Genomic DNA, 24,055 nt, shown 5'->3' on the forward strand with positions numbered 1-24,055 from the left:
CTTCTTATTTGAGGCTGAGGAAACCAGGTTACCTGATAAGTTCATCCAATTGAACCCAGTTCAAGGTCACCCAATAAGTTACAGGACAGTTATGCAGGATCCATGAGAAAGTATCAAAGTCACCTTCTGTCTACAGAGAACAGGATCGTGAGCTCACGTAATCAGTACCGAATGCAACGTGAGGTAGGTCTAATATGGTGTGTGCATCCCCCCCAAGAACAAACAGTGCAAATCAGACTGCATATTTCTACCCCTTCCATCCTATAATAACTTTGATGGGAAACACCACTATTTACCCCCCTGTGGTGAAATATTCCTCATACTTAAGACATAACCATTGGCTCCATCTCTAATGATAAACCCTCATTTCTAGGAGATGACAGGGGAGGCGAAGTGAAGGTCAGCTAGAATGCACATCCTCCCACTTCTTCGGTGTAAACATTCACTATTCGTAGTGAAACAGTCAAGAAACCACAAAGAGTTGACTTGGCTGACCCCCAATAAGGTTCTAAGCTTCAGCACAGTGTCAACATCTGGTCTCAAGCTCTTTTCAATCTGGTACCAATTGATGGGATGGCACTGATGCTTTCGAAGCCACATGTGAAGAAGAGGCTGCTGGGGAGGAGGAGGGGGGGGTCTTCACAGTGGCAAGAAAGGCTGGAAAGTTCAGGGAGGACAGAACCTGGGGAAGCCTGATTTCTCTTTATTGTCTGCCCACTCTGGAGCTGCTGTTTAGGATGATGGATCAGGCCTGCAAACCACATCCATATGGCCCCGATAGCCCATTCCATTTGTTCAGCCTCACAGTACCTGCCCCTATCTCTGCCCCTAAAACAATACACGGCCCCTATAGAAGAACTTCTAACATCCTCTCCCTTTTTCACCACCATGAGTTTTGTCCCTTTCTGCCCGCCCAAACCTGCTGGAACCTCAACTTCTCTAGAAAACCATCTCTGACTCACCTACCTATCTGCCACCCCTCCAGGAAACTTTTAGGCGTAATTCTTTACAGTGGGTTGAGTGCCTTCTCTATCATGAGTATTTTACCTTCTGTTTTTAGTGATCAAAAGCAGGTGTTTTATTTCCTTGGGGAGTTTTTGCTCATGTTGTTCTCATCACTTTCCCAGTTCTTCTGGCTTCTCCCCTTCCCCGTGGGGCACTAACTGTTTAAGGTACCAGGAACAGACAGGTCAGTACTCCTGAACTGCCCCCCACACATTAGGGCTGAGCAGCTCTCAAAATGCTGCTAAGAGTTTGGGAAAGCTTGAAAAGCTAGGTCTGGGAAAGGTTTGAAGAGGCATCCTCAAGAACCCACAAGGACAGGTGTGCATGGTTGCTATGGTTACCAGGCCCTGGCGGTCTAGCCACCTCCTCCTAACGAGACAATCCTCTGTGAAGCACGAAGACGCTCAGGTGCTCAAATCCAATTCAGCCCAAGAGCGGGGAGAGCAGGGATGGTCTTATCAGCCAGCTTGTCACAATGTCACAGCATAGTTAGAGGTCACCAGGGCTATGAGGAGAACACATGGGGAAAACCACCTTATGAATACTTGTAAGATTAGAATGAAATTCAACAGTGAAGTCAAAGCCAAACGTTCCCTGCACTCTCTGAGTTTTGTTCTGTTTTGCTTTGTTTCTGTTTTTTCTTGAACCAGAACTAACATCGCATCAGTCCGTGTGGTTCTTGTGCGCCTGGTGGCCAAGCCCTTGGATGCAAACAGACCTGCGGCAGTGGGGAAATAAGTGAGCTAGGACTCCAATCAGGACAGTCTCCTCTTTCTACCTGAGCCTCAAACTATAGTTTTCCAGGCTCCAGATGGTGATCATGATTGTTAAAAAGCAAGCATTATCCCTGTTAATGAGGATAATAAAACTGAACAATTCATGAGCACCAGCAACATATGGAGCACCCAACAAAACACAGATTTACCCCGCATTATCAGGAAATGAAGTTTTCCACATCAGTGAATTTTCTGGAAAATTAGGGCTTACCTCTTTAGCTTGCTTCCATATTTTTTCTGAAGATATTAACCATTTGGGATGGAAATAGGTGTCAGAGATGTAGGGCCCTTTCCTATCTTGCTAAACAGTTTGTCAAATATCACATACACCATTTTTTTTTTCTGGATGTCTCATTGTGAACATGCAATGATGCCCAGGGGGAGAGGGGTGTCTCCATTTGTAATGGATTTGGGTCTTTACTGGGACAGCCCACTTCGCCTTGGCTTAAAATCAGCTATATGAGGGCTCGCTGCCCTTGACGGTAAGCACCTTAGGTGAGAACCAGGGCTTTCTATCCTTAATGGGGTATCCCCTACAGCCTTGCCACTCAAAAGGGGGTCCGCAAAATAACAAATCAGTACCTGGGAGGTGATTAGAAATGCAGACTCTGGCCCCATCCCTGACCTGCTGAATGAATTAGATTCTGAATTTGAACAAGACCTTCAGATGATTCACATACACATTAAAAGTAGAGAACGATTACCCTCCAGCTGTGCTTGCCAGCTTGTCCCCAGCCAGTTACACCACCATCACCTGAGGATGCCTGGTAGCATCACAGAACACGGGGCCCTGTGTAGACCCCAGAACCAGAACTTCCAGGGAGAGAAACCCAGGAATCTATTTTTATCATACTCTAGGGGTCATTCTGACCTGCACCAATACTGAACATCCCGCTCTAGACTTTGCTCTCCAGAGGTACTCAAATCGTTCTCTATGTTAATGCCAATTCTTTTTCAACTTTTACTAACAAACCAAACCCACACACTTTTGCAAAGCACGGGGACTTTTGACTAAACCTCCTGACAAAGGCATTTCTGCAGCTCCTCCACCATTTCTTGAGGCTCCGAGAACTTGACTTTGCTTTGGGGGTGGGGAGGGGGCCACTTCTCCATCCCAGCCCAGAGCTGCACACAGCTGTGGGGCTTCCCAGGATCACGGACTTGGGGCTTTCTGCAAACGCGTCCGTGGGGACAGAACTCAAATGCCTGTCGCCTCCTCAGCGCTCTCGGGCTTCTCCTGCTGCTCCCCACGTCTGGGGCCCGCGGGGAAACACAGCCACCCGTGGCCGGAACCGGCAGTGGACACTCGACCTTGAACTCCAGACCACAACCCAGATAACCCGCTCCCCTGCACGAAACCACTCCCCCGGGGCACACACGTGGTCTTTATTAGTCTTCATTAAACTGAATGGAATTCTTGTCTTGGTGTTTCCTGGGTATCCTGTCTCCTCTGGCACTAGCAAGCTGACCGGTACTAGTCCTTTTTGTCTAAGCAGATACAACCCCGTTTCTAATTTTCTGACACAGTGGTTAAGATCTCTGGCTTTACTAAATGAAAGAAGCCAGACACCAAAGGCCACATATTGTATGATTGCATTGACATGAAATGTCCCGAAAAGACAAATCCCTATAGAGACAGAAGGTAAATTCGTGGTTGCCAGGGTCTGGGGGGAGTGGGGAATGGGAAGTGACTGCTAGCAGGTACCAAATTTCTTTTGGGGGTGGGGGGAGGAAAATAAAATGTGGAATTAGCGTGATGATTGTATAATCTTGTGATTATAATAAAAAAACCACTGACTGTACACTTTAAAAGATGGAGATGTGAATTCTACCTCAATTTTTTTTTTAAAGATTTTATTTATTTGACAGAGAAAGAGAGTGCACAAGCAGGGAGAGTAGCAGGAAGAGGGAGAGAGAGAAGCAGGCTCCCCGACAAGCAAGGAGCTGGATGCAGGGCTTGATCCCAGGACCCCAGATAGTGACTTGAGCCGAAGACAGACACTTAACCAACTGAGCCACCCAGGCGCCCCTATATCTCAATTTTTAAAAAGATCTTGGGCTTTAGAATCAGACCAGCTGGGTTCAAATCTGGCCTCCGCCACATCCCAGCTGTGTTACCTTGGACAAGCCAATTAACCTCTTTGAGACCCAGCTGCATAGTCTATAAAAAGGATGATAAAAGTACTTATATCATAGGTTTGTCGTGAGATTTAAATAAAATAATCCTTGTACTATGCCTAGTACATTATAAGTGCCAATAAATGTTATTGGCTAACTTTGAACTCAACAGTTCTCAAATTTCAAAATGCGTGAGAATCACCTGGGGAGCTTGGTAAAATGAACGCCCCTTAGACTTTCAGATTTATAAGCTTGGAGTTGGCTTCAGAATCAGCATTTTTAATAAGCTTACCATTCTGATACAGATGGTCTGGAAATGATACTATAATAAATACTGTCCTACATGCTTGTAAAATGGAAAAATTGATAAGCAAATGTTTTAAGAATTTTGTGTTAGCTTCCCACTTAGGATGTAGAAAACTGGAAAGAACATCACTCCTACCCTTACTGCCAAAAAAAGTTGGACAATCCGCAAATTCACAACTTTTTTTGAACCTATCAGAGAGCTGGGACTGAAGGACAACCAGCTAACCCCAAATCCAAGGAAACTACAGGCACCTCCAGAGAGAGATAAATATAAGCACTTGATTATCTGGGGCCAATTGCCACCGGACCCAGATAAAAATAATTCAGCTAAAAATTTCAACAAATTGCTAACGGCTGAGCTTAGGCCCGCAAGAGGCTATAGAACCCCTGGGGACATAGACAAAGGCAAATTAACACCCTCCTGTGGGTTTTTCTCCACAGACCTCATTAAGTATACATAAAAAAGATGGGGAAGAGGACATGAGTCTTCAGGTAGCATCCTATGTGCTGTAGGCCTGGGAAAAAAGGAGTAGCAGCCCCCATGGGAAATGCATGAAATTCCACCTGGATTCTTATCCCCTATCAAATTTAGCCTTGAAATGTTGGCAGAACGGCAACAACCCTGTCACTCTTAGGGCTCTGGTGAAAAAGGTAATGCAGCTGGGGAAAAGGAGCTGGGAGTGGGGGGGGGGGACTCTATAGCCTTGGGAAGGAGCAGGAATATGTTCTGGACCCAGCCCTATAGCTAAAGGTAAACCACTATGAAAGCACCACTCCCAAGATCCAGAGACACAAGACCTGTCTACAACTGAGCCTTAATCAGAACATCAGAGAATGCTTCCCCACCACCAGGCCAACAAGCATCTAGTAACAACTGATAGTACTCTACTGCTGAAAGAGGTGCTAAACCATGGTGAGAGACCCCCATGGAAGCACAGTGCAAAGAGAAGATCTACACCCAAGGGTAGAGCAGACATTGGGGGGAAAATACCTTCCAGCAAACCAGCCACCACCCTAGCCCAAGAGGAATTTAAAAACTGTTCTACTGAAAGTAACCATAGCAACAAGACCCAAACTGGTTCAACTTCTAAGTAGGCAGACTCAGTCCCCCACACTAAATGCTAAGAATCAGAAAGACATGCCCACTTCCAGGTGTAACAACTATTTAACTCAGTCTCTGATACCCTATACAAGATGTCTGGCTTTCATCAAAAAATTACACGGTATGTGAGGAAATAAGAACAACAAAAACACTGTCAAGAGGCAAAGCAATCAACAGAACCAGACTCAGAGATGACACAGATGTCAGCACTATCAAACAGGGTATTTTATTTTATTTTAATTTTTTTAAAGATCTTATTTATTTATCTAAGAGAGAGTGAGCACACAGATGGAGAAGGAGAGAGTGAAGCAGACTCCCCACTGAGCAGAGAGTCCCACTGGGACTTGATGGCAGGACCCTAAGATCATGACCTGAGCTGAAGGCAGACGCTCAACTGACTGAGTTACCCAGGTGCCCCTCAAACAGGGAATTTTAAATAAATATGATTACTATGTTAAAAAGGCTCTAGTGGAAAAGATGGGAATCATACATGATGAGATGGGTAACTTCCATCAAGAGAGGGAAACTGTAAAAAAGAATCAAATGGAAATGCTGGAAATGAAAACCTTAGTCACAGAAATAAAGAATGCTTTGAATGGGCACATCAGCAGACTTGAAATCACCAGGGAAAGAATAGTAAATTTAAAGATAGATCAATAGAAATTACCCAAACTGAAACCCAAAGAAGAAAATAGTTTAAAAAAAATAGGGCACCCAAGAACTGCAGAACAATATTGAACAGGCTAATAGGCATGTATTTGGGATCCCAGAAAGAGAAAACAAGGCAGAAGAATATTTCAAGAAATAACACATTTAAACTTATCCTCATTTATTCCATTTTCAGTGCTCTTCATTTCTTTGTGTAGATCCAAGAATCTGTCTGATATCATTTTCATTTGCCTGAAGAACTTCCTTTAACATTTCTTGTACTCCTAGGTCTGCTGGAAGCAAATTCTTTCAGTTTTTGTTAGTCTGATATAGTTCTCTCTCATTTTCAAAAGATGTTTTTGCTGGGTATGGAATTCTGGGTTGGCATTTTTTTTTCCCCCCAGCAATTTAAGAATGCTACTCAAAAAAAAAAAAAAAAAAAAGAATGCTACTCCATTGTCTTCTGGTTTATATAGTTTCTGACAAGAAGTCCACTGTAGCTGTTATCTAAATGCATTGTGTCTTTTTTCTTAGCTGCCTCCAAGAATATCTCTTGGCTTTTAATAGTTTGAATGATATGTGTAGATGCATGTGTGTGTTTTGGTATTTATCCTGCTTGGTGTTCTCTGTTGGTGTTCTCTGAGCTTCTTGGATCTGTGGTTTGGTATCTTAATTTTGGACCTATCTCTGTTGTTGGGAGGGTGTAATTTTTAAGCTGAGACCTGACAATGAGTAGGTCTTAGCCAGAAAAAGATTGAGAAGTGAGTTTCAGAAAAGATGGAAGAAATATCATGATTCATGGCCTACAGATAAGAGAGCCTCACATTAAAGCAAATAAAAAAGGGCTCCCTGCTCAGCGGGGAGCCTTCTTCTCCCTCTGCCCCTCCCCCCTCTCATGCTCGCTCTATCTCATTCTCTCTCTCAAATAAATAAATAAAATCTTTAAAAAAAAAAAAGCAAATAAAAAAGACCATTATAGTTAAGTAAAGAAGGGTGAATGGGAAGGTGCAGTAGATCAGACTGGACAGACAGGGGATACATTTTGGAAGACTGTGTAACACACATTAACCACTTATTCTTAGGGTAGACGTTGAAGGCTTTTAAGCAGAGGAGTGACATAATCAGATATAAATTCTTAAATTCCTAATTCATAATGGTCATCCTGCCTACTGAGTAGAGAGTATATTTGTACATCATGTCTTAGAGCCAAGGATCCACACATTTCCTTGGATAAAGTCTCAAGCTATGGGCTCCTCTTTTCCATCTTCCTTTGCTATACCTTCTATCACCTGCTACATACTTCCTAGCCTTCCTGCAAAATTTGGTCCATTCCTTTGAGTCTTGCTAAGTGTATATCAATATCCTCTTTTCTCCATACAGTTAAATTGTATTTACCAGTCTTCTTTATTATTAGATGTGGCCTGAGTGCTGGCCATTATGAGCAAAAGAATAAACTTTTTACTAAACCACTAAGACTTAGGGACAATTAGTTACAGCATTTAGCCTACTCTGACAAATACACAAAGCAACCAACTAATTACAAATAAACTATTTTTAGATGACTAGTAAATTCCTTAGGTTGATACATTATTTTGTTAAAATATTATATTTTATATAGAATGATAAGAATAGGTAAGTAAAAGTTTGTGTATTCTCCAACTCACACAACATTAAGGGCCACATACCTTACCAATCTACCTCTAGGAAGTCTCTGACAAAACTCCTGGGATTCATGTTCTTAATGAATATGCTGTGGAACAATAGAAAGTGCCTTGATTTTATAACAGAAGAACCAATATCTCCATTCCTCTGGTCCACGTGACCTCAGAAAAATTGTTGACCTCTTTGGTGTCCATGTTTTAATCTGTAAAAGCAGGAATAATATCAGTCTTCAAGGGTAAAGGGTTACACAGTAAGGATTAAGTGAGGCAATATCTCTGTAGTAGATCGCTATAATTTCACCCATATCTACAGCCTTTACCAAGTAGCTTTGCAACTGCTCTAACAAAAGGAATGGAGCACATTTCCCCACACCTTGGCACTGAGTTCATCCCTGTAGCTTCCTCTGGTGGGTCTATGAGTGTATGAGGACTCACATGTTCCTGTTTGCTCTCTTGTGCCTCTTCTACCACTTGAGGACATGTCTGGGTTAGCCTGTTGAAAGATAGGAGACATGGATCAGGGCTGAGTCACCCAAGTCACCTCAGCTTGAGGCCATCCTAGATCAACTGACAGCCAGCCCATGTCCAGCTCTGTGAGGAAGCCTAGCCAAGATTCACAGAGCCACCTAACAAACTCCAGACACGTGAGCAACACTTACTGTTGTATGGCAATGAGATTGCATGGGTCTTTGTTACATGTTACATTGTGGCCACAAATAACCGATAGTCTGTGAGATTAAATCCCCACAAATGCTAAAGCACTACACAAATGTAAAGTATTAAAGCTCAGGAAAATTATATATATTATATAATTATGTTTATATAATTATATATTTACATACCTTATATGTTTATTTGTATATTATATATAAATATAATATATATTTATGTAACATATATTATATATATAATTATATATATAAAATTTTCCTGAGCTTTAATGGTTATAATATATAATAGAGATTTTGTATATAAATTAAATATAATAATATATTAATATATATTAATTATATATAATTAAGTTGTATATAATTTATGTGTGTGTGTATATATATATATCCAAGGACTCTGTTGGTCTATGACATATTAGAGTCTATGAAAAAAATCTCCTTAAGTCCTTATTCAGAGAGTCATGGCATCAAAATTTGAGTTGGGCAGAACCTTGGAGATGGTCTAACCTACCCTTCTACGTATGTATGAGCCTCTTCTTTTCCCAGCCACATTGATTCTCTTTTTTGTGTACCAACAGACTTGTCTCCTTTAGCTCCTCTATGCTGGAACATCCTTACATCCTTCCCTCTCTCTAGAGGGACATCTGTCACTTATGCTCTGGTCGTGCTGGGATTTACAATTTTTCCAGATGCCTTCAACATGCAGCCACTTTACAAACTAAAAGTTGCTAATGCCGTATCATTTATCACATTTGCCTGCATATTGCATTAATCTTAAAGACCCAGCTTAATGCATACAAGGACACCCTCTCTGAATATGGAAGGGCTGGTCTTCAAAAGCTCATAAAATAAGTATCCTCCTGGATTTCCAAAGGAATGGAAAACCACAAGAATAAATTGGAAGAGAAATCAGGCAAGCTGTTTTTTATTTTCTAAAGGAAGGAAGAAATTATTTAGCCCGATTCGAAGTTCTTTCAGGCACCTCACACATAATTATCGTTGAACAAATGCTTATTATTCTTCTTAGCAATGAGGTAACCTGAGATGGACCTTTTCTTCCCTAAAAGGAATCAGGAGTACTTCCAAGTCCCATTTCTGCATCCTAAATGGTATCTTCACCTTAGCAGCTGAAGGATCTTTTTTTCTCTAACCTAGAAGAAGGCAGGAGGCAGAGTGCCTGTCTAGAAAAATGACAAATCAGACATGACATACATACAGACCTATTACTTCTGTCATATTTCTCCTCTTAACTTTTCTCAGCAATTAAGGTTTCCATGAGCCTCCCACTCCTTTTCAAATCCTGCTCGTGAGGCAGTTGTAATTAAATTCCCTTGATTTCCCAATGCTGCTTCTTTGTAAAATAACTTTATCTTAGAAAAGTTCTCTTTCTACATTTCCCCACACACCCTTTCCTGACTTGGACTCTGCTGGTGAACAAAATCTCTTCATTCCACTCTCTTTCATGCCTAAATTTAGGTCAAGCACTGCATCCTGCAGGAAATCCTCCCTGATCACCTACCCAAGCCTCATTTTGATGCCCTCTCTCTGGACTCCTATAACCCTCTTTATTACCCCTATCATATTTACCACGTGGTCTTATACTCATTGGTGTCCTTATTGTCTCCCACACTCGGCCTGCACACAGAGGACAGGGTCATGCCTTGATTGCCTTTCATCCGTGGAGCCAGACTTGCCAGTAGAATTCGGAAGGAAGAATACTGACCAGTTGCTTACGTACCCTCACAGCAACTATTTTCTTCCCCTTGATGGTATGCTCAATGTGCTGAAGCTCAAAGATTGCTTTTGTTCCTGCCTTGTTAGCATCACAAAGAGAATTTACCTGGAGATGAGCATCATGGAATCTTGTGAAATCATCAAATTATCAAATAGCTTTTGGGTACCTGGTCTGGGGGCATATTTATACAAAGCACTATGATGGGGGGTGAGGGGGCTGATACGGAAATATAAAACTAGGTCTCAGACAATAAGAAATATACTATCTAGTTGGAAATTTTTTTTTTGAGGGGGGGATGGGTGGGGCAGAGGAAAAGGGAGAGAGAGAATCTTAAGCAGGCTCCATGTCCAGCCCGGAGCCTGACATGGGGCTCGATCTCACCACCCTCAAGTCATGACCTGAGCTGAAATCAAGAGTTGAACAATTGAGGTTCCTGGGTGGCTCAGTTGGTTAGGTGTCTGAATCTTGATTTCAGCTCAGGTCATGATCTCGGGGTCCTGGGGTCAAGCTCCATGTCGGGCTCTGTGCTCAGCAGGGAGTCTGCGTGAGGACTCTCTCCCTCTCCTGGCGCCCCTCCCCCGACTTGTGCAAGCATGTGCTCTCTTTCTCTCTCTCTCTCAAAGAAATGAATACATCTTAAAAAAAAAAAAAGAGTCGGACACTTAACCAACTGAGCCACCCAGGCACCCCTATCTAGTTGGAGATTTAAATATATGCATATAAAACACTAACGTTCCATCAGAGTCTATGAGTGCAAATAAATTACATACACAGTAACAGCGTAACAGCGAGGGGAGAAATTCAGAGAGGGGGAGAGTGCAGGGAAAGGAGGATTTTGAGACAGCTTTACAAAAGAAGCTAGATTGGGCGCCTGGGTGGCTCAGTTGGTTAAGCGACTGCCTTCGGCTCAGGTCATGATCCTGGAGTCCCGGGATCAAGTCCCGCATCGGGCTCCCTGCTCGGCAGGGAGTCTGCTTCTCCCTCTGACCCTCCCCCCTCTCATGTGCTCTCTCTCTCTCATTCTCTCTCTCAGATAAATAAATAAAATCTTAAAAAAAAAAAAAACTTCAAAAGAAGCTAGATTTGGGTCTTGGAGGAGAGCGGGATCTCAGGAGAGGTGAGAGGGGAGGGTGCAGCCTTTGCAAGGAACAGCATACACAAAGGTATGGCAGGATCTGTGCAGTCTATTCAGATTTGGGGAATAAATGAGTAGACATGCCTGGCTAGGATGAAGGCCCTGTGATGAGGAATAATGGGAAATTAGCCAGACCAAATTATCTTGATTTGCCCCCCAATAAAAAGAACTGCCTAAGTCACCTACTTTGAAAAGGCCCCATCAAATCCATGTCCTGCACAGGAAATGTGCACTTAGTGGGGAATGTGCAGTGTTACCATAACTCAGACACCACCAATTACTCTTCAAGAACACCATGTTAACTCTTGGTTAACCAAAGGATATTTCCCTAGTCTGTGCCCTCCCTAACTCAACCAGCCAGTATGCACAGCACACCCACCGCGTCCTGCTCTCTGTACTAAACTCCCTAAATCAAAAATGAAGGAGACAGAATTCCTAACTTTGAAGAACGTATTTTTCGTCTTCTTTTCCTTCTTTCACACTTCCCTCTCTTCTACCATTTCCTAGGGACAGTATTCTTTTAAGGGTTCCATCAGACTCCAGACCTCCTGTAGCCTTCCCTCGTTAAAAACATTTTAAACATGCTTGTAGATTTAAAAAGAGAGGAAAGAAGAAAACAAGTCAGTAAATAATTTGGAGGTGAAAGGGTTAAATTTTGAGAGCCTTCCGTATAATGTTAGATCTTCAGCTATTCTCTCCTCAGTGGCTAAGAGTTGGCTCTATCTGCTAGCAAACTTCTTTTGCATCTCTCTCTGATGAGAAATAAGACATCTCTCTTCTTGTCTAAAGGAAGAGTTGAAATCGTGGCCATGCCAAGACAGCACGGTCCAACTCACCCTTCTGAGCCTGACTCCGACCAGCCCCCGAGCAAGCTCCAAAACGGCACAGCATGCCTGGAAAACCCTCCCTCTTCCCATGCCAGGCCATGTGTCTCCCATCATTCCTGAAATCCCACACACCCTGTGGTCCTTTAGGACTTCAGAGACAAATAATTAAATGCTTCCCCTCATCAGATACTGTCTGCTCATGAAAGGCTTTGGCCACTTTCCCTGACAGATCACCACCCCCATCCCAACACAGACTCTGAATTCTCCTTTGCTCCCCACCGGTAAACATATGCACCCTTGAACTGTACTTACTATGAATAGCCTACATTTGAACTCCTCCGTGGCATCCTAAACCTCTAAAACCCCTCTGTGGGCCCAATACCCTTGGGTTTGTTGGGATCTCAGGGGCCAGACCTGTTGGGGTTGTTCTCATTAGTGGACTGGGACAAGACTACACCAAACAAGGAATCACACCTGATTTTCTCACATAATTACAACTGCAAAAACCAACATTTCTAGAGCATTTATAAAATGCTACCATATCCAGGGCACCTGGGTGGCTCAGTTGTTAAGCATCTGCCTTTGGCTCATGTCATGGTCCCAGGGTCCTGGGATCGAGCCCCACATCAGGCTCCCTGCTGGGCAGGAAGCCTGCTTCTCCCTCTCCCACTCCCCCTGCTTGTGTTCCCTCTCTCACTGTCTCTCTCTCTGTCAAATAAATGAATAAAATCTTTTTTTAAAAAAATGCTTTCATATCCATGACCTGCTTTTTCTTCAACCTAACCCTATGAAGTAGGATTTCCTTGATCCTCTCTGAATAAGGAAATGGACGTTAAAGCTGGTGAAGTAACTTGCCTTTGGTCAAGCAATAAGGGTTGCTAGGAAATCCACTTAAGAAGAGCTCTATCTAGATCCTTCACCTGACACCATAAGACAAAATGGATTTCGGAGAGATTAAAGACTTAAAAAATAAAACTGTTAACAAAAGGAGAAAATGTAGTTGAAGATTTGCCTGATCTCTGGACAAAGAAAGATTTTTCAGGCATAAAAACGCTGGAAGAAGTCAAAAAAGGAAAAAAATATTCCATCCATCTACATAAAAATGTAGGTATTTCATATGTCCCAAAGCCAAATAAAAAGCCAACAGCCATCTGAGAAGAGACTGCCTGAAAAATAGCCCAGCTGTTGCCGCACAGCCTTGCTCAGGCACCAGCTGGGGCCTAGAAAGTGGGACTTTGGTTCAAATGCCAAGGCCAGTTCCGAAGTTGCTCACCAGCTCTCTAGTGAAGGGACATTCAAGCAGCCCATGGCCAAACCTTCATAGAAAAGAGACTGGAAGCTCACCCAAGAGTTAATAGTGGTTATGGAACTATGCATTACTTTTACTTTCTTCTTCATACTTTTCTGTATTTTCCATGTTTTTGCCAAAAGCATCATAATCATGAAAAAAAATATTTTATACACAGAAAAACGGGGTTTTTATTTTAAAATGAGGACTGGGGCATCTGGGTGGCTCAGTCGGTTAAGTGTCCCAACTCTTGGTTTGGGCTCAGGTCATGATCTCATGGGTTGTGGGATTGAGCCCCACTCAGCTGGGAGTCTGCCTGAGATTCTCTCCCTCTGCCCCTACACACACACACACACACACACATTCTCTCTCTCTCTCTCTCAACTAAATAAACCTTTTTAAAAATAAGATAAATTGTTGGGACGCCTGGGTGGCTCAGTCGGTTAAGCGTCTGCCTTCGGCTCAGGTCATGATCCCAGGGTCCTGGGATCGAGTCCCGCATTGGGCTCCCTGCTCTGCAGGGAGCCTGCTTCTCCCTCTGCCTCTGCCTCTCTCTCTCTATCTCTCATGAATAAATAAATAAATCTTAAAAAAAATAAAAATAAAAATAAAAATAAGATAAATTGAGAACTATCAGAGGATTTCTGTTTTCCTTACTCATTCTCAGTCTTATCACCACACATCTTCCCAGAGTGATGGCTGTAATATACTCATGGTTTACTTAGAGACGTTTGAGGTAGGACATTACTTTCAGAACAAAACAAAGCTTTAAATTACACACATCCACACAGAATACTGCTTTGGGTTTGCTTTCTGAGGTCTTTGCTTCCTTCCAGGTTTAAGAGAACTTTCCAATTTGCCTCTCATAACAACTGCATTGGAAAGAAGCAGCAGCAGGTGGGGAGGGGGGCTCCCACATTTTCGACACTCGCTCAGCTTCCAGGATCCCACATTCTTACATTTTTCTCCTTTCTCCCTGGCTGTCCCATCTCAGTCTCCTTTGCTGGCCCTTCCTCCTTTTCCCAACCTCTAAATGTTAGAGGGACCCTGGAATTGGTCCTGGCCTTCTCCCTACATTCTCTCTCTGCATCCAATCTCTGATGCTCCTTAGGGCCCAGGGGTTAAAATACCATCTGATGACACCCAAATTTCTTATCTCCAGTGCTAACCTAAGCCATGCCCTCCAGATTCATACATCCTATTGCCTTCTAAATGTTGGCATTGGGACATGAAATAAGTATCCTGAGTTCAACACAGCTGAGCCAGAAAATAGCAATCACCACACTAGCCCCTCCATCCCCATGGCTCCTCATTTTAGTAAATGCAAAACATTCACTCATTCAGAACAAAAATCTTGGAATCACTTTTTTTCCTTTATCTCACACCCCACATTTGGTAAGTTCTATTCCCCAAATATAAATCAGTTAGACCAAGCCACTGTCACCTGTTTCCTGATTATGGTCACATCCACCTGGTCACCTGGTCACCCTCAATTCCACTCTTACCCCTTGACAGTCTGTTCATTTCACAGCAGCCAGAAGGATCTTTGTAAAACATCCATCAGCTATTATCCCACTGCCCAAACCATTAATAGCTTCATGTGTCACTTAGAATAAAAGCCAAATTCCTCACCACAGCCTCAGGGCCTGTGGGCCGTGTCCCCTGCCTGCCTCTGTGACTTCCTCTCCAACCACACCTCATTTTCCCCCAGCCACACCTTCCCATTCCTTCTAACATGCCAGGCACGTCCTCCCACCGTGGAATCTTTGTCCATGCTCCCATTCTTCTTCTCCTTTATGTTACCTTCCCAGGCTGGCCTTCCTTGGCCAACTTACCTAAAAGAACCCCCATCAGGATCCTGAATCAATGTACAGAAATCCACTGCATTTCTATACACTAAGCAATAGAAAGAAAAATTAAGAAAGCAATCCCATCTACAATTTCACCAAAAATAATAAAATACTTAGGAATAAACTTAACCAAGGAGGTGAAAGACTATAAAACACTATAAAAAACTATAAAACACTGATGAAAGAAACTGGAGATGACACAACAAAATGGAAAGATATTCCATGCTCATGGATTGGAAGAACAAATACTGTTAAAATGTCCGAAACTATCTGAAGCAATCTATAGATTTAATGCAATCCCTATCAAAACACCAACCATATTTTTCACCAAACTGGAACAAATGATCCTAAAATTTGTAATGGAACCACAAAAAAAAAAAACTCAAATAGCCAAAGCGATCTTGAAAAAGAAGAACAAAACTGGAGGCATCACAATCCCAGGTTTCAAGTTATACTACAAAGCTGTAGTAATCAAAAAGGTATGGTACTGGCACAAAAATAGACACATAGATCAATGGAACAGAATAGAGAACGCTGAAATAAATTCATGATTACATGCTTAATTAATTTTCAACAAAAGAGGCAAAAATATGCAAAGGGAAAAGAATGGTCTCTTCAACAAATGGTGTTGGGGAAACTGGAAAATTACACGCAAAAGAATGAAACTGAACCACTTTCTTACACCATACACAAAAAGAAATTCAAAATGGATGAAAGACCTAAATGCAAGACCTGAAACCATGAAAATCCTAGAAGAGAGCACAGGTAGTAATCTCTCTGACATTGGCCATAGCAACTTTTTTCTAGATATGTCTCCTGAATCAGGGGAAATAAAAACAAAAATAAACTATTGGGACTACATCAAAATAAAAAGCTTCTGCACAGCAAAGACAACCTACGGAATGGAAGAAGATATTTGCAAATGACATACCTGATAAAGGGTTAGTATCCAAAATATATAAAGAATTTATATATCAAACCAAAAAACAAATAATCCAATTTAAAAAATGGGCAGAAGACACGAACAGACATTTTTCCAAAGAAAACAGACAGATGGCCAACAGACATATGAAAAGATGCTCAACATCACTCATCATTAGGGAAATGCAAATCAAAACTACAATGAGCTATCACCTCACACCTGTCAGAATGGCTAAAATCAAAAACACAAGAAACAACAAGTGTTGGTGAGGATGTGGAGAAAAAGGAACACTCGTGCACTGTTGGGAATGCAAACTGGTGCAGCCACTGTGGAAAATGGTGTGGAGGTTCCTCAAAAAATTAAAAATAGAACTACCCTACAATCCAGTGATCACACTAGTGGGTGTGATTCTTTTAGCCAAAGAATACAAAAACACGGATTCAAAGGGATACATGCACCCCTATGTTTATAGCAACATTATCTATAATAGCCAAATTATAGGAGTAGCCTAAGTGTCCATCGATTGATGAATGGATAAAGAAGATGTGGCATATGTATACAATGGAATATTATTCAGCCATAAAAAGAATGAAACTTTGCCATTTGCAATGACCTGGATGAAGCTAGAGAATATAATGCTAAGTGAAATAAGTCAGAGAAAGACAAATACCATATGATTTCACTCACATGTGGAATTTAAGAAACAAAACAAATGAACAAAGGGAGAAAAAAAGAGACAAACCAAGAAAACCGAGAACAGACTCTTAACTATAGAGAACAAGCTGCTGGTTACCAGAAGGAAGGTGGGTGGAGGGATGGGTGACATGGGTGATGGGGATTAAAGAGTACACTTACCATGATGAGCATGGAGTAACGTATGGAAGTGCTGAAGTATTGTACACCTGAAACTAATATAATACTGTATATTAACTATACTGGCATTATAATTAAAAACTTAATAAAAAATAAACATTATCTGTCTAAAACCTTCAAAAAATAAAAAATAGGGGGATGCCTGGGTGGCTCAGTCGCTTAAGCATCTGCCTTCGGCTCAGGTCATGATCCCAGGGTCCTGGGATCGAGCCCCGCATCGGGCTCCCTGCTCCGCGGGAAGCCTGCTTCTCCCTCTCCCACTCCCCCTGCTTCTGTTCCCTCTCTTGCTGTCTCTTTCTCTGTCAAAAAATAAATTAAAAAATTTTTTAAAAATAAAATAAAAAATAAATATACTGGAATTAAAATTAAAAATTAAATTAAATAAGTAGATAGATAAAAGAGCCCCATCACTTCTTTTCCCAGACTTTTTCAATTTTTCTTCACAACATTTATGACTACCTGACATTATATTACATAATCATCATTTACTTGTTCATTTGTTCATTTTCTGGTATTGTCCCTAGAATGTTGAGGGCCGAGGTCTTGCTTTTCTACTGTTGTATCCTCAAAGCCTAAACAGTAACTGGCCCTCACTCGGCGCTCAAATATTTGTTGAAATGATTAATGAATATACAAGCTGTTATAGGACAATCTTCAAGTATATTGTTACACAAAGAAGCAATGAGCAGATGGCATCTAGAATACTTCTGTAAGGATCCACAAATTGTAGAAGGTGATTGCCTCTATGAATGGAGATCAAAGAGTGAGAGTAGGAGAGAAATGTATTCTTCAGTGATAATTTTTTGAACTGTTTTGAGTTATTCCCCAGGGGCATGAACTAACTTTTCAATTAAAAAAAAAAAATCCCTTTGTCTTGTCACTTGTGTCATTCTAATTGGACCCGTTCTGCTTATTGATAAAATTCCCCAACTTCCCCTCTTGCTCTACCAGGGTCCTGAGATTTGTTCAGTTCACCTTGATTTCTCTGAATAAAGACCACCACATCCTCTGAGTATTGTTTTTGTTTTGTTTTGTTTTGGGGGGGGTGGAGATTCCTTACCATCAAGACCAAAGACCAGAGTTTGACTTCATACAAATATACTATTCTGACGTGCTCCCGGGATGGTGGCTTCCCGAGGAAAGACACCCCCCCCCTCCACTCCCCTCCCAAGGAAGTGCAGAGCTTCCAATTTATAGCTTCTCTGCACTCCCAGTGACTCCTGGCTACCCCAGACCTCCAGGCTGCCAGTTCCAGATTATACCAGTCTCAGAATCGTGCATCATTGCCTTGGATGAGGTGTTCATAAAGGACAGCTGAAATGTGCCTTTCGGTAGGAGATGAAGGGGCTGTTTCCCACCCCACTGCTCGTCCCTGGCCTGGCTCCACAGCACCCGAGACCCAAAGACGTAGCTCCCTTGATTCACAGATGGTGAAACAGAAGCCTAGAGAGTGAAGGGCTTGTCCAAGGTTGCACAGGGAGTTTAGGAAAGCACCAGGACTAAACTTCAGGTCCCTACATTCCTGGTTCCAGACTCTTTCTGGCTAGATCTCCATCCAAGGGCCCCTTAGCCTGTCCCTCAGCTCCACTCATGGTTTTCAGAGGCGCTGAAGAGGAGAGAGGAGGAGAATGAGTTCACAATGGAGCAGCTCCTGGAGGTTCAGATGGGGCACTGGTCTATCATGGATTTTACGAGGGCTAGGGGCCAGCCCCTGGGCATTCTTGGAACCTTTAGGAACACCCTAGTCATCTCAGACCTCAGCCTCTTTCACGGACTTCCACATGCATTATTTCCTTCCCATGCTCCCAATCCCATGTACTGTAAATTGATTGCAGAAACTGCTTTCCTTTAAAGAAGAAAAAGAAAACGAAGTATCATAAAAGCAGAGTACATTAAATAAAGCAACTCTTTGCTTTTTTGATAATGCATTATCAGAGGGAGGAATCCTTAAGAAAACACCAAGGACAGGAGATTCCATTTTTAATAAATGTATGCATCAGAGATTACATACTCACACTCTTATAGTCAAAACGAATGCTAAGCTTTGGGAGTCACAGGTCTGATAGGGACAGAATCGAGAGGTGGCTGCCGATGTCGCCTCCATGGAAGGTCTCAAGAAAGTTCCTCTTCGGGGCTTTCCTATGCAGGACAGGAGGCGATGGGCTCCTACAATCTGGCATTACGAGCAGAGAGATTACCTGCCCTGCATGCCCTTTGTGTGGTTGTGCTGAAGGTCTGTCTCCACGCAGCTGTGTCCCAGCCTCATCAAACACATCCTCGCGCTGTTCGGTCTGGGAACCTCCTCTGCTGGTCTTGCTGGACTCAGAACCACAGGTATCTGAGCGGCTTCCCTCGGATGACCTTAGTTAAGCAGCTCTTTTGGAATCTTCTGGGACTGGCGCTAGCCCCTGACAGTACTCGAACAGCTACTAATAAACTATATTGTAACTCGCCAGCAAATCAGTAATGATGGGGCACCTGGGTGGCTCAGTCGGTTAAGCATCTGCCTTCGGCTCAGGGCATGATCCTGGGGTCCTGGGATCGAGTCCCGCATCCATCGGGCTCCCTGCTCGGCAGGGAGTCTGCTTCTCCCTCTGCCTGCTGCTCCCCCTGCTTGTGCACACACTCTCTCTTTCTGACAAATAAGTGGAATCTTTAAAAAAAAAAAATCAATAATGATTACTGCATTTGCTATTTCTTGGCGGAAACTTAGTGCATCATTTTGCATTGCTGTTATAATTCTATTCATAACCCAGAACGATTACAAAACCACACAAAAATAATAGCTACTACCTTTTGTTAAATACTTTCCTGTGTGCTGGGGACCTGTTTGTGTGGCCTGAACATTTCATTTACGCTCAAAGCCACTTTAGGAATATAATATGATTATCTCTATTATTCACATCACAAAAATGAAGACAAGGTCGGGAAGTTGCCATTCATGCAGCTCAGAGTCACGTCCACCTCACTCCACAGTTCACACTTTAACCATCAAATGATAAGCCTCCCATCACTGAGTGTCTAGAGCATCCACAGGATGTTATAGGCATCATGAAAGAAGGGATTCTTTTGTGGCCTCTAACTTTGATCTTTCTACTACTTAACCAAAGGGGTAACAGTGAGCTCTAGATTAGCTTCACACTCCTGCAGCCAGGTGTACAAAGACAGCCCCCCATCAACAAAACACTGTGGGGCTTTTATATGGCACACCACAGACAACACTGGGTCGGATCATTCGTTCCCTGAAGAAATCTTTATAATATCATACTTTATAATACATACTATTAACTGGCAATGTAATGCCATTCATTTAATTTGCTCCAACAAGAGTGATTCAGGACCTACTATGAGCTAGATATTATATGAACATGCGTATTCATATAAGGCATTGTACGTATTCATACAATGAGTGGGGCCCTGGGTCCCAAGGTGCTCTCAGTCTACTGGGGAAAATGTAAAATTGTGGTGCATTATAATGAGAATTGTCATAAAAGTGCAAAGTCCAAGAAAGCCTAGGATTATTCTGTCTGGAAGAATCCAGAGACCCAGCATTTAAACGGGATGTGGAATTGGACCGGGGTCCAGAAGAGTGAGCAGAAGCTCGCAAAGCCACAAGAGGACAAGAAAGAGAATCCAAAGGGTAAATAATGTAGAGAGGCTTGGCCCACTGCAGGTGCCAGCAGGTGCCGGCCAGCACCTAGGTGGCTAGGTGGTAGCACACGAGCTGGGGAAGGGAGGTTGGGTCAGGTCCTGAGGGTCTGGAGCACCATCAGTACATAGGACAATGGTGAGCCATTAGAAGTTTCTGAGCAGAGGAGCGGAGCAATTAGAAGCCTCTCCTGGGCGCCTGGGTGGCTCAGTTGGTTAAGCAACTGCCTTTGGCTCAGGTCATGATCCTGGGGTCCCGGGATCAAGTCCCACATCAGGCTCCCTGCTCAGCGGGGGGTCTGCTTCTCCCTCTGACCCTCCTCCCTCTCATGTGCTCTCTGTCTTTCATCATTCTCTCTCTCAAATAAATAAATAAAATCTTTTAAAAAAATAAAAAAAAGAAGCCTCTCCTGACAAGGAAAGATCACTCTGGATGCTGTATGGCCAGCAGATTAATAGGTATCTAGGTCTGGGTAGATTTTATGGCCCTGAATATTTAACTAAATGAATTTCCTAAACATGGAAAGTATGATACATTTTAATGCATTTCTGTCTGTCTCTCTCTCTATGGCAACTAATCTTAATTATCTCAGAATTCAGAGTTCAAGAAGCTATCTCACCTGTTTATCTTCAAAGGGAACAAGTCAAGGGTTTACTCTGAGTATTAAATGTGCATTTTTAGAGGGTTAAGTCTTAATTAAATAGCAGCAAAATCCAGATGCAGGTTACTGAAAGTGTCACTACGTGGAATGATAGGGGGAAAAATATTTTTGAAGTCGCCATGTTGAAGCATTGTTATAAAAAGAACAGAATATTCCTGTTACAAGCCAACTCATTGTACCCTGCTGTATAAATGCCACAGCCCAGGTGTCTTATAAACAATAAAAATTTATTTATTGGGAGAAATAAATTACGCTCCCCTGTAATAATAAGTCTAAGATCAAGCTGCTGGAGAGTTGAGTGAGGGCCCTTTTCCAACTCTCGAACTTCTTGTATCCTCTCAGGGCAGGAGGGGTTGGGAGCTTTCTGAGGCCTCTGTGATGAGGCATTAATCCCATTCTTGAGGCTTTACCCTCATGACCTAATCACCTCCCAAAGTCCTCACCTCCTGATACCATCATATTGGTCTTTAAGATTCAACCATAGCATGGGTTCCATTTACTGCATGTAAATTCATGTCCCTCAAGTTCTCAGAGCACCTTCCCCACTACAAAGAAAGTCTCTGGAGGAAATATGATCCAGTCTACTCCCTTGTCCCTCCACACCTGCCACCTCCCGCCACCTCCCCATCCCCCACCACATATATGGGCACACACCCAGTACCCAGAATTTGGTAACCCAATTCTGCCATTGTGGTTTAGCTGACACCAAAAGTTTAAACGGAGTCATCCCCAAAGCACAAAAACTGGGGTAACCACCCTGGACAGCAATAAGTGGAAAAGGAAGCAATTTCAGTTGGATCAAACAAAAGGGGTGGACCCAGGACCATATATAACAGCCTATGCGGTCAGTTGGTCATGTATTCGTTCAGAGATCAGCTGGTCTATGCCCAGCTCTGGCCCAGGCCCTGGGAATGTTGAGAAATCAGAAACAGCCCCTCTCCTCAAGAAACATCTATCTTTTTTTGATGCTTCCTGCAATTCCATAACTGCTTGAGTTGTTCAAAAGAGGAAACTGAGGTTCAGAGATGCTAATACACTTTCAAGACCAAGAACACCATGTGGGGGGAGATTGGGAATAAGACCAGGGGACAGGTAGGCACTGAGCCACTGACTCGGAGCACAAGCTCAGGAGAACACGTGTCATAAAAGTCCCCAAGTCTAGGGGCCAAATTTCCACACAGGGACCCCAGGTGAGGGGGCAGACCACTGCCTCGGCAGGAAGCAATGCAAACCATTATGTTCCCCCAAAGACCATCTTAGCACTAAACGCACATGTGTGTGCAATACACACATGCACACGCACACACACACACAAAAGGACTGACTTCCTAACCAGAGTCAAGATACTTAGGAAGCCATGCATATAGTGGTAAAAAGTGTGCAGCCTCCGGAGACACAAAGGCCTGGGTTCAAATCCCAGCTCTGCTGCTTAACAACTGGGCAAGCTGCTAAACCCTGCCATGTGTTAATAATCCTCATCTCAGGGGGCTGCTGTGGGAATTACATAAGGGACAATGTATGGGATGTGCCAGCATAGTGCCCACACTCAGCGACAATCATACAAGTGAGCTGTGACACTTCAAACTCAACAACCCCCAAATGCAAACCAGCGGGTTCCTTCTGCACCTGGATTCTCTATCCGCGTGATTTCCCCCCACTCGCCCAAATCAGGAGCCGCTCTGGGCCCCGTTTCCCACAGGGTCACCCCTCGCCTGTCAGCCGCCTTCATCATCCCAGCTAACACGGCTGCTATGATTCTGTGTGCACAGGGACTAAGCGGAGCATGCTAGAAGATCTTTAACTGGGCAGAGAAACCCTTAGAAGGCAGCTACCATCACTGTCCCCATGTTGCCTTTAAGGAAACTGAGACGTGAGGGAAGAAACCTGCCTGAGGGACGCCTAGGTGGTGCAGTCGGTTAAGCCTCGGACTCTGGCTCAGGCCATGGTCTCAGGGCTGTGGGATCGAGCCCGGCTCAGCAGGGAGTCTGCTTCCTCTCTCTTCTGCTCCCCCGGCTCATGCACACTCTCTCTCCCTAAAATAAATAAATTCTTAAAAAAAAAAAAAAAGAAGAAGAAGAAAAGAAAAGGAAAGGAAACTTGCCCAAAGTCACACATCTATTGAGTGAGAGAGCTCAAATTGTACACACAGTCTCGTTCCGAAGCCCAGATGCTTAAACGCTCCCCTGTACGTATCGCCTCTTCACCGACCAGTCGCCACCTAAGTCCTGTGGCTTCTCCGTGTTTGTTCTTCTGGGATCTACTCCCCGTCACCGGCTTGCAGGTGCAGCCTGCTCTGCTAAGGCGAAGGGAGCACTGTGGGCTTTAGGAAGGGAGCACTTTGGGCTTCGGAAGGTGCTATGGGCCACAATGGGGGGTTTGGCCAGCAAGGAGTCTCTGAGCCTGAGAAAGGGTGTTGCTCAGCTGGGAGCCACCCCAGGAAGGGGGGGTGGGGGAAGCAGGTGGTACTGGGGCCAGGGAGGAGCTGAGCCCATCAGTCTAGGTGTGAGGCACAGAGGGCCTGAAGTGAGGGGGTGGGGGTGGGAATGAAAAGGCTGCATGCGACAGACATTACCTCACCAGGCACAAATACTCCCGAGGCTGGAACTTGGTTTAATAATTCTGTTACTAGGGCAACAGCAAAAGAATCTCTCTCGGAAGGAACCCAGCGTGGCCCGTTTCTGCACAGAAGCGTGGCAGCTGTAGGCTGGGAGAGCAGGGGTGAAGGCGAGTGGCCAGACGACACAGCAGGATGCACGCACCAGGGTTTTCTCAGAGGCATTTTCCTGACCTTTCATCCTCTCTGGCTTGGGGAATGGAGAGAACTTTGT

The 24,055-nt window shown here is 43.5% G+C and overlaps 1 long non-coding RNA gene across 2 annotated transcripts in view; it reads right to left on the reverse strand.

Annotated features, from left to right (window-relative positions):
- The window catches only part of LOC123845906 (uncharacterized), a 136,698-nt gene that overhangs the window by 19,760 nt on the left and 92,883 nt on the right, over positions 1-24,055 (reverse strand). For both annotated transcript variants that reach the window (XR_010412179.1, XR_010412180.1), the window contains 4 exons: positions 18,933-19,570; positions 8,052-8,109; positions 7,641-7,819; positions 1,347-1,510 (listed from right to left, as the gene is read on the reverse strand). This is a non-coding gene — a long non-coding RNA (uncharacterized LOC123845906). The remainder of the gene's footprint in view (positions 1-1,346; positions 1,511-7,640; positions 7,820-8,051; positions 8,110-18,932; positions 19,571-24,055) is intronic.

This window comes from Mirounga angustirostris, unplaced genomic scaffold (assembly GCF_029215605.1).
Source record: "Mirounga angustirostris isolate CCGP_5_RB_7025 unplaced genomic scaffold, mMirAng1.0.hap1 SCAF_6, whole genome shotgun sequence".
Lineage (NCBI taxonomy): Eukaryota > Metazoa > Chordata > Mammalia > Carnivora > Phocidae > Mirounga > Mirounga angustirostris.